At 42.5% G+C, this 10,913-nt stretch overlaps 1 long non-coding RNA gene across 1 annotated transcript; it reads left to right on the top strand.

Moving 5' to 3' along the window:
- The first annotated feature begins 2,895 nt into the window (after positions 1 to 2,895).
- LOC120314336 lies at positions 2,896 to 8,091 on the top strand. Its single transcript, XR_005558410.1, has 2 exons — positions 2,896 to 3,056; positions 7,691 to 8,091. It is a non-coding gene; the product is annotated as an uncharacterized LOC120314336 (long non-coding RNA).
- Positions 8,092 to 10,913: the final 2,822 nt, after the last annotated feature.

The following is a 10,913-nucleotide window of genomic DNA, read 5'->3' as shown; positions in this document are numbered from 1 at the left end:
TCCTTTCTCTATTCTATTCTATTCTATTCTATTCTATTCTATTCTATTCTATTCTGGACTACCCCTACTCTAGTTTCCACGATTCTTAACTTAGAAGTTGAAAGTCTGTCGGTCTGTCTCTTTCATTTTTATTAGTTTGAGGACTAGCTGCACATGCACACAGAGACACAGACTGAACCCAGTTAGGGAGCTGAGTCTCACCTGTTTTTGAAGCTATTCCACATCCATCCATGGAGTCCAATCTGGGCCTCCAAAGTGCTGCGAAGGGAAAGGTTTTTTTTTTCTCCACCCAAATCCCGATTACGCCCCAACCATCACGTCTGTTTGAAAGGGAGATTCAAAAGGAGTAGCTTGTCATCATCTCCTGCCTCTAAAAAAAGAAAAAGAACGTCTAATTAACACCGCCTGTCAGCCTGGTTCTTAATTGCCCTGTTTTGCAGACGTTGAAAAACTCAACCTACGCCCCTGTCTTGGTTTGAAAAAAAGAATCTTGGTGTTTTGTAGACAGACACAAAAAAGAAAACAACACCCCCCCTCAAAAAAAAAAAAAAAAAAACCCTGGTAGCCACAGCTAGGGAATTGAAAGGCAGGGCAGAAGAGTTTTGTAAGAGCTCTCCAAAATCTGAAATTAATTTATCCGCATTATGAGCCACCGGCAGTAGCCGAGAGCTAGCTAGACCACCGGGGCCAAGTCAGGGGAAAAAAAATAAAACTCTCCTGCTGGCTGGCAAAAAAAAAAATGTCCTTTTTGTTAGTAAGAGATGAGTTCTTTGACATTGAAAAGATAAATTTATGGCCCCCATTACTCAGTGGATATGACTTGTAAGTACAAGTTTTTGCAGTTGTAGATCATGAATGGGAGGGTGGCGGTGAAATATGGCTTCCCTTGATTGGAGCTGTTGGGAAAATACACACATATCCACACTAGGAGAAGCCCGAATGTAATGTGGTGGATAATATTTATGGGGGCTGTATTGATTGTCTCTCCCCTCCAGTTTTCACAGCTGCTTTGTCTCGTGCTCTGTTCTGTTTTCCAAAATCAAACAGGCACATTTTTTAAAAAAATTATAATATACAAGTGGTTAAGAGTTGAACTGGAATAAACTGGGCCAGGAAAATGTGGATTAGTGCGGGATAAAGTGGAATTTCAACTGTTGGGAAAGTGAGGGGAGGTGGGAGGGATAATGAGTGGGCGTGGCCGTGCCATGCAGGTGGGTGGGGCCAGGGTGCTCCGGTGGCTGCAAAGGTGAGGGTGTCAGGTGAGGGAGCCTGAGTGGGTGGGGCTTTGCTGTGCAGGTGGATGGGGCCAGGATCTGCATGCCAACATAATAATAATAATAATAATAATAATAATAATAATAATAATAATAATAATAATAATAATAGAAGGGACCTTGGAGGTCATCTAGTCCAACCCTCTGCTCAGGCAGGAAACCCTATACTATTTCAGACAAATGGCTGTCCAGTCTCTTCTTAAAAACTTCCAGTGTTGGAGCATTCACCTCTTCTGGAGGCAGGTTGTTCCACTGGTTAATTGTTCGTTCCACTGGTTACCAGTCACCAAGCACCCCACAGATCAACCTTGAGCTATAGAGATTTTCTTCTGTTGGAAGAATTTCTCCTTTTACCATTTAGGTTGGGGATCATGGGAATTCTAGCTGTCCAACACCTCTGGAATGCACCCCAACTGGAAATGCCCTAATTGGAAAACCTGTTTCTCCTCAAATAACCGCGCACGTTTGGCCTCTTGCTGTCCAAAGTGTTAATTTTGGCTCCTTATGATCTTTAGGATCCAGGGCTTTATTTACAGAATTAAAAAGCAAATCCTTTTCCAATTAGGAAATGATGAATCGCCGGCCTGTGAAATTCTACCAAAGATGCTGTGGGAATTTTCGTTGCCGAGTTAGCCAAAAGCCCAATGGCGCTTTCCAAAATTTGCTGCCTTAATTTTCCACCTGGAAGATGCAGGGGAAAAAAAAAAAACCCATCTGGAGGTGTCCTTTCCAAAATCTTGCTTCAGGTCAAACGTTAAAACAGAGGAAAAAGCTGAAGGGAGGCATCAGGCACGGGGCCTACCCATTTTAGTCATCTGAACATGGACGGAGAGATTAGAATGCTGCCTATTTATTGATTTGAATAAATTTATTAGCCACCCATTAAGCCACAAGGCAACTCTATACGGACAGTCCTCAACTAATGACTGCAATCAATCCAGGATTACAGTTATAAGTCATGACAGTCAGTAAGTGGGTCACCAGAGGAGTGAATTTACCACTAAGCTAAGCAGAGTCGTTAAGTGAATCCATGGTTTGCTCTGAGCCAGTTGTGCCGAAAACTGGAAATAAATACCGGTGTCCATCAAAAATATTGTAAATAGCAGTCATGTGATTGCAGGAGGCTGAAAACAGTCTTAAATGCAGCCTGGCTGCTTGAGCACCCAAAATACGGTCATGTGACCATGGATGGGTGGACGGCCATCAGAACTTCCGTTATAAGTATCTTTTGGGTGGTCCGTCGTAACCTAGGTTGCTATAAGCAACCGGTTGTAAGTCAAGGACTATGTGTAGAGACCCAGCAATCCCAGGAGAAAAAAATGGCTTTGATGAGTAAAGAAAATGGGGGTTTATATCTATTGCCAAAGGTGCGATTGTGATGATTTATGAACATTGCATGTGGCCAGAATGAGTTGTTCCTTCGAAGTCCAGCTTGGCCAGAGAAATAATGGGAATATGTGTCTAAACAACAAAAGAACATTTCATCCAGCGGCAAAACAGGCTTCTTGTAAAAACTAAGTTGTTTGCCTTAGTTTGCTGTCTGCTTTTGCAGCTGGTTCCGCTCCTCACAGAGTTAATTATTAGCCTTTATTTTTTTTTCTTTCCTTTTTCCCTTCTTCTTTGTACAGTAAGCTGATCTCTCCGGCTTGCTTTAAAATAATAATAATAAATAAACCCTGAACAGGGCGAATTATGTCTTGCAAAATCTCTCAGCCTCTTTGGAAGGACCCTGGAGCCACGGCCAGCATAGACACACCAAAGTGTGGAAGTTTTGTTTTCAGAGTGAGTAAGATATCTTGAGAAGACCTCGCGGGTTCAGATTCGGGGAGACATTTTGCTGAAAGGCTGTCTGTTTTAAACAAACAACCAATTAGCCAAGTTCGGGCAGGCCACAAATGGTAGCGGGGATGTGCTGGAGGGTAGAAAGTGCAGCAGCTTTTAAGTCAGGAGTATTTCAAATTCAGATTTACGGCTGGTCCTCAACTTACGATGGCAACTGGGACCAGAATTTCCATTGCTAAACAAGGCGGCTGTTGAGTCGTGCTGGATTTTGCGACCTTTTTTTGGCCAGGTTGTTGAGCGAAACAATGCAGTTGTTAAGTGAACCGCATAGCTGTTAAACCAAATCTGGGTTCCCCCATTGACTTTGCTCGTCGCACTTTTATAAAATAAAGAATGTGTAGTCAGAGGAAGGAACTTCTTTTTTAACAAGATGGGTTTCCCGATGCCAAAGAATCTAAGCTTTCCGGAGCAGTTGTATCATTTAAAATTAAATTTCACAGTGCCTTGATAGGGATGTTCCGGCCTTGAATTTTAGGGAGGCCCACAGGAGGATCACTCCATAAAATGCTCATAGGAAAAAAGTTTCTATGGCTTTGCTTGCAGATCAATCATTTGAAATTGGGCACGTTTTTTACACTGGGAGTAAATCCTTAAAAAATAGCTAAATATATTCATCAAGGCCAATATACCAATTTTACAGATGCAAAATATTTATAAAGCCCAGCGGCACCTTGTGGTCACCAATGGTATAACCCCAGACAGATAAATCGATTCAGATTAGATTTTTTTAAAAAAATTGTTTTATTCAAATACAAATAATACAAACATAACACATATAAATCTAAATAAAAAACAGTACTAAAATACAAATACTACAGTGCACCCATACCCCTGGAGACCATTTTTATTACCTGTATTTCTTCTTGTATAACAACTAACAATATACAATATATTTCAACTGTGCCTTTATCCCCTCCAAAACAGCATGTATTCTTGAGCAGGTTTATTTCCTTTGCCTTCCACCAAGACTGTTTTTATAAAGTCATAGATTAGATAACCTTTGTTGTCATTTTTTTCCCCCTGCGGGCACAACGGCACACACATAACACGCATTTAAAACATACTATATACAACATATGTATAGACCTACACCTTTACATATAAGTAACCTATCAATATTAATCACTGTCCATCCATTTATAACCTAAATACCACTTTCCATTGCTGAGTGTGGCGTTTGTACTTTTTTCACTGCCGTTGTAAGTTCAAATGGTCACTAAGCAAACAGCTGAAGTCAAAGCCTCCCTGTAATTCCTTTTCTTTAACCCAGGCTGATGTTGTCTGTTCAGAGACGGGAAAAAAATGATTTTATTCATGACTTGAGACATTTCAGCAGTTTGAAACGTTGTGCTGACATATAGAAATATTGTGATTTTTCTCCCTTTCCCATCCAGTCTCCGGGTTTGTTATTCATGTGCAGTATATAAATGTTATTGCTGAGATGGAGGATATCTCGCTCAACCCTTGGATAAAAACACAGGTGCAAAATTCATCCGAAATTAACGTCAAGCTTCATTAACCCCTGCAGTGTAGTGTGTTACTGTGTTTATTTAACAGCCCAGTTTTCCCCAAAAGTATTTTTAAAGAATAGGGTGGTCCTCGGGATACATTGGTAAAGAATGACAAGTTTCTCCTTAGTTCTAGGTTGCTTCTCTCTTTGGTTAGTTTCCATCCGTTGCTTCTTGTCCTGCCTTCAGGTGCTTTTGAGAATAGCTTGACTCCCTCTTCTTTGGGGCAGCCCCTGAGATATTGGAACACTGCTATCATGTCCCCCCTCATCCTTCTCTTCATTAAACTAGACATCCCCAATTCCAGCAACCGTTCCCGGGTTGGACTAGAAGATCTCCAAAGTCCCTTCCATCTCCATTGTTCTATGACTCTATCCTATTAAATCTCTTAAATTCAGAGGCTTTGTGTCAGCTAGTTGGCCATCAAACCTTCTTTAGATGTTCCTCAGTGACAATGAGCAAGGGAGAAATTATATGTGAATCATTTTCTGAAGGTTACGTTTTGAAGAATCCGTGAGTTTCTGCCAGAACACTTTTATGTTCAAAAGATTGTCCTCTGTGAGTTGTCTTCTCCTAGGATCTAGGAGCTACATTAATGCAAGATCGGAAGACGTGGAGAGATCCAGCCCATAGAATCACCCAAAGTTGGACACGTCTTAATGGATAACATTGTCCTCCTGTCATGGTTTCAATAGATGAAACCAGCCAAAAGAACTTCAATGCAAGAATGTCAACATTGTGACACCTCCTCATCGTGAGCTACATGGTCAACATCATCACCTTCTCTTCTTCCCAAGTTATAAGCTGCTCTTCTCAAAATCTCATTTCTCAATAAGGGTGGTTGAAAGTTGGATGACCAGAACCATCTTGAGGACTCACCAAAGTTGCAACTTGTCCGCCTTATCTTAGATACTCATCCTCCATAGACCAAGATGTAGCCTTCTCACAGCGCAGTGGTAGCAACCCCCCACCATCTAAAGACAGATGTTGCTTTCACAGCAGCAGAAGTAGGAACTCTTAGCCGTGGATTTTATGGAGAATTCTTTTTTAAGAGAAAGAAATCTCCACCTTGCAGTTAAGCCAACGGCTTTCCCATAATAGGCGCTCTTAATAAATCACTCCATAACTGGTAGGAGGAAGCACCATCCAGACAGGAAAGCATCTCTATTCCTAAACTTAAGAAAACTAAAATGCTTCAAATATTCCTGAACCTATAATGTTGCAAATTTACAGCGAGGCACCTGAGGATTTTATTTTTTAAACCAACAGGGATTTTAAAAAAGTTTTGCAACTCTAGAAGCTAAACTTTCATTCACCAAAAGGAAGAGAGAGGAACAGCAGGAAACTTTTACAGAAAAGTCAGTCTCCCATCTGACCCGAACTTCACATCACAGCCCTTCCGACATGGTTTTTTTTTTTTTTTTTTTTGCCCTCCTCAAAGCTCAAGGAAACCAGATCTTCAAAACATCCACTGTGATTTTCTCCCCAAAATCAGAAACAGATGAGAGATGCTATCTTTAAAGGATAAGGCCATTTCCTTGTATCTCTAGATGTTGATAAGAGAGGATGTTAATTCAGTTTCCATGCCTGCTCTCAGCATTTCAAATTACTTTGGGGCAGAAAAAAAATCAGGAAAAAACAGAAAAATCAGGAGTTTGCAAGGATCAGAGCATGTTCAGTGGATAAGTGCTTTGCCCAAAGGTTTTTACTGTTAGATGATATAGATATATAGAAAGATAGCTATAGGAGAGGGAGGGGGAGAGAATGTTTGATCATGTGAGGTACTAATACCACTCTATAAAGCCTTAGTAAGACCCCACCTAGAATACTGCCACCAGTTTTGGTCACCACACTACAAACAAGATGTCAAAACTCTAGAAAAAGTGCAGAGAAGAGCAACAAAGATGATTAGAGGCCTGGAGGCTAAAACATATGAAGAACGGTTGCAGGAACTGGGCATGGCTGGTCTAGTGAAGAGAAGGACCAGGGGAGACCTGATAGCAGTGCTTCAGTATTGGAGGGGCTTCCACAGAGAGGAGGGGGTCAACCTATTTTCCAAAGCACCAGAAAGCCAGACAAGGAATAGTGGATGGAATCTGATCAAAGAGAGATTCAGCCTAGAAATAAGGAGACATTTCCTGACAGTGGGAACAATCAACCAATGGAACAGAAGTTGCCTTCAGAAGTTGTGGGAGCTTCATCACTGGAGAGACTGGATTCCCATCTGTCAGAAATTGTGTAGGGTCTCCTGTTTGGGGCAGGGGGTTGGACTAGATGACCTACAAGATCCCTTCCAACTATTCTATTCTATTCTATTCTATTCTATTCTATTCTATTCTATTCTATTCTATCCTATCCTATCCTATCCTATCCTATCCTATCCTATCCTATCCTATCCTATTCTCTATTCATGTTCATTCTGAATTCTATTCTATTCTCTATTCCTATTCATTCTGAATTCTATTCTATTCTATTCTATTCTATTCTATTCTATTCTATTCTATTCTATTCTATTCTACCCTATCCTATTCTCTATTCATATTCATTCTGAATTCTATTCTATTCTATTCTCTATTCCTATTCATTCTGAATTCTATTCTATTCTATTCTATTCTATTCTATTCTACCCTATCCTATTCTCTATTCATATTCATTCTGAATTCTATTCTATTCTATTCTCTATTCCTATTCATTCTGAATTCTATTCTATTCTATTCTATTCTATTCTATTCTATTCTATTCTATTCTATTCTATTCTATCCTATTCTCTATTCATATTCATTCTGAATTCTATTCTATTCTATTCTCTATTCCTATTCATTCTGAATTCTATTCTATTCTATAGTTCTGTTCTGTTCTATTCTATTCTATTCTATTCTATTCTATTCTATTCTATTCTATTCTATTCTATTCTATTCTATTCTATTCTATTCTATTCTATTCCATTCTATTCTATTCCATTCCATTCCATTCCATTCCTATTCTTACACCTATTTCTGGATTATAGATACAAAACAAATTGCAAAATAAGGAACTCTCCATCATTCTGCCATCTTGTGCTTCCAGTCCCGTCTGCGGATTTACGCCACGAATCTGAGGTCGCCGTTCCTCTTTCAACAGCTGCAGAGATTGTTTTGGCGTCCTCCCCGGCCATCCAGCAATTCCCACCATTTCCCAGAACTAAGGCGAGCCCGGCGGTCCCTTGGAAGCAAGGAAAACAAACGCCCCTTGAAATGCAGAGCTGTTGGGTCTCGCCTGGGCATCCCGGCCTCCCTCTCAACTTTCTACTGTGTTGCGCTTCTCAATGACATCGATTCAGTGGCTGCCGGTGGAGTGTGACCGTTGTGCATCTGGACGAGTGGTTAAAGCAACAGCTGGTGGACCGGGTGACCTGAACCACTAGAGTAAATATAAGGGGTTCTATGTGCTGGGAAGCCTGATTAAATAAACCCAGACATTTCAGAAAACAGAGCGGGGTCATTTGGCAAAAGAATGGCCCTTAAATCTATTTGCCCACTTTTTCTGTTTTTCCTTAGCGAAGGCAAAGCACTTTGGGGTCATCGCTGAGAAAAGGACACCAAGATGTTTTTTTAAAGACACCAAGAGTGGAGCCTGGCTTTGTTTTTTCAACCATTTTCCTTCCAGAGAATTGAGGTCTGTGTAAATTTGAACAAGGAAGGTGTTGACGTTCTGGAATCAACACCCAAGCTGGAATCTGGTTATTCATAGACTAGCAAACCCATTACACCTTTCCTGGTCATATCAAACTGAGGAATACCTGGAGCTTCAGAATTAAAATTACAGGATAAGAATGGGAAGGGACTTTGGAGGTCTTCTAGTCCAACCCCCTGCTCAAGAAGGACTCCAGTCTCTTCTCGAAAACGTCCAGTGATGGAGCACTCACAACTTTAGTAGAAGAGTCTACTGATTGATTGTACTCAGAAAATTTCTCTTAAGTTCTAGGTCAGTGGTTCTCAACCTTTCTAATGCCACGACCCCATAATACAGTTCCCGATGTTGTGGTGACCCCCAACCACTTATACATCACCGGGTGCCAGGGGTGTGGCCAAAGAAAAGGGGGAAAAAATGGCGGACAGCCTTGTTTGGCAACCCCCGTGAAATGGTTGTTTGACCCCAAATGGGGTCCCGACCCACAGGTTGAGAACCACTGTTCTAGGTAGATCTCTTCTTGATAAATTTCCATCTATTGCTTCTTGTTGTTAAGGCTGCATCTCATGTATCCAGGCTTCATGAGCTGGCAGCCAGACATTAGCATGTGTGGGGGAGAATGTCTAGGGCAGGGGTCAAGCCCTGGTCCGTGGACCAATACTGGTCCGCATAAACAAGCAAAGCCCCATCCGTGGGATGCAGGCAGCACACAAAACCACACACTCTCTGGTCCACGGAAAAACCTTTTTCCATGGAACCAGTTCCTGCTGCCCCAAAGATTGGGGACCCCTGCTCTAGGGAACTTTGGATGAAGGACCGTCTGGGGCCTGTGGACTAAGTACAGGTAGTCCTTGTCTTATGACGATTGAGCCCCAAATTTCTGTTGTTGAGACATTTGTTTAAGTGAGTTGTTGCTCCGTTTTACAACTTTTCTTGCCACCGTTGTGTTGAAGGAAAAGTCTTCATCAGAGTCCAGTCCAAGTCAGGAATAAACAACATGATGACTGCTTTAGAAAGATGGTTGCAGTTTATTGAAGAGGAGAGCCAGACAGAAAGATGGCTCTGGAAGAAAAGAGAGAGAGAGAGCACATGTAGGGAGTGGGTTTTTATACCTTCTGGGGCTTTTGTTTGGAGTTGTTTCCTGTTCCTGTTTAAGGCTTTGTATTTCCTGTGTCAGGTACTTTGACCTGAGTCTGAATGTACTCCTTTGGCACCTGTGAGTTAATCCTATTATGTGTTGTGTTAAGAGTTTGGGTGGGGTATGTAGATTTTAGGTGTCTTTGTCTTCCTAAGCCTCTAGCTCAGTGGTTCTCAACCTGTGGGTCGGGACCCCATTTGGGGTCGAACGACCATTTCACGGGGGTCGCCAAACAAGGCTGTCTGCCATTTTTTCCCCCTTTTCTTTGGCCACGCCCCTGGCACCCGGTGATGTATAAGTGGTTGGGGGTCACCACAACATGGGGAACTGTATTATGGGGTCGCGGCATTAGAAAGGTTGAGAACCACTGCTTTAGCTGGAGGGCTCCAACCTTCCTGAATGGATTATTACATCTGCATTTCTACAGAGCTGGTTTCTGCTTGGGGAAGGGAGACTTGGGGCTATTAAGGAAAAAACTGGGCATGCTTTTCTGCCTCTTTAAGATCCTTTGAGGAAATATAATATTCTGCCCTTTTAATATTTCCTCCTCTGGAGGTAGGGCTGACTTCCCACAGTTGTTAAGTGAATTCTCCAGTTGTTAACCTGGTTGTTAAGTGAATCTGGCTTCCCCTTTGACTCTGCTTGTCGGAAGGTCGCCAAAGGGGATCCCATGACACTGAGACCGTCATAAATGCGAGTCAGTTGCCAAGCGTCTATGAATTTTGATCCCGTGATCACAGAGATTGCCGCAACAGTCGTTAAGCGTGAAAAATGGTCCTAAGTCACTTTTTTTCAGTGCCGTTGTAACTGCGAGCGGTCACTAAATGAACTGTTGTTAAGCCGAGGACCACCTGTAGCACAGAAAGCAGACTCTGGAGGACACCAGAACAGGGAAGATCCTTGACCGACGACCACGATTGAGCCCCAAAATTTCTGTCGCTAAACGAGACAGTTGTTAAATGACTCTTGCCCCATTTTACAACCTTCCTTGCCACAGTTGTTCCCAGCAGTTGTTAAGTGATTCTGGTTTCCCCATTGATTTTGCTTATTGGGTCACAAAAGGGAACCGTTTCACTTAATGACCCCGTCGTAAGTATGAGTCAGTTGCCAAGTCGCTGGTTTGATCACATGACCACAGGGGTCAAAGGTCGTTAAGTGTGAAAAACGGTCTTTTTTTTCCCAGTGCTGTGCAAAAGGTCACTAAAAGAGCCGGTGTAAGTCGAGGACTACCAGTATTTCCCAGCCCTAGCTCGGAACCATGACACGTGAAACGGCCCCGGGGTTCCCCTCTCGCCGCCGCCGCCGCCCTCCCTCAGCTCCATCCCGCCAGGGAAGCTGGCTGCGGCCCTTAGGCCTTTGGCGCCGCTGCGGAATATCTCGCGAGATTCGGCTGCTTCCCGAGAGTTCGCCGCTCTCACGCCCCAAAGCTTTCTTAAACCAGGGGTGGGGGAATGGCGGCGCTTTTATGACTTGCGGACTTCA

The sequence above is a fragment of the Crotalus tigris genome, unplaced genomic scaffold (genome assembly GCF_016545835.1).
Source record: "Crotalus tigris isolate CLP2741 ecotype Arizona unplaced genomic scaffold, ASM1654583v1 scf7180000018891.247784533:1973344, whole genome shotgun sequence".
In the NCBI taxonomy this organism is placed as follows: Eukaryota; Metazoa; Chordata; class Lepidosauria; order Squamata; family Viperidae; genus Crotalus; species Crotalus tigris.
The sequence above is the reverse complement of the archived record's forward strand: the minus strand, read 5'-3'. Positions and strand labels throughout refer to the sequence as shown.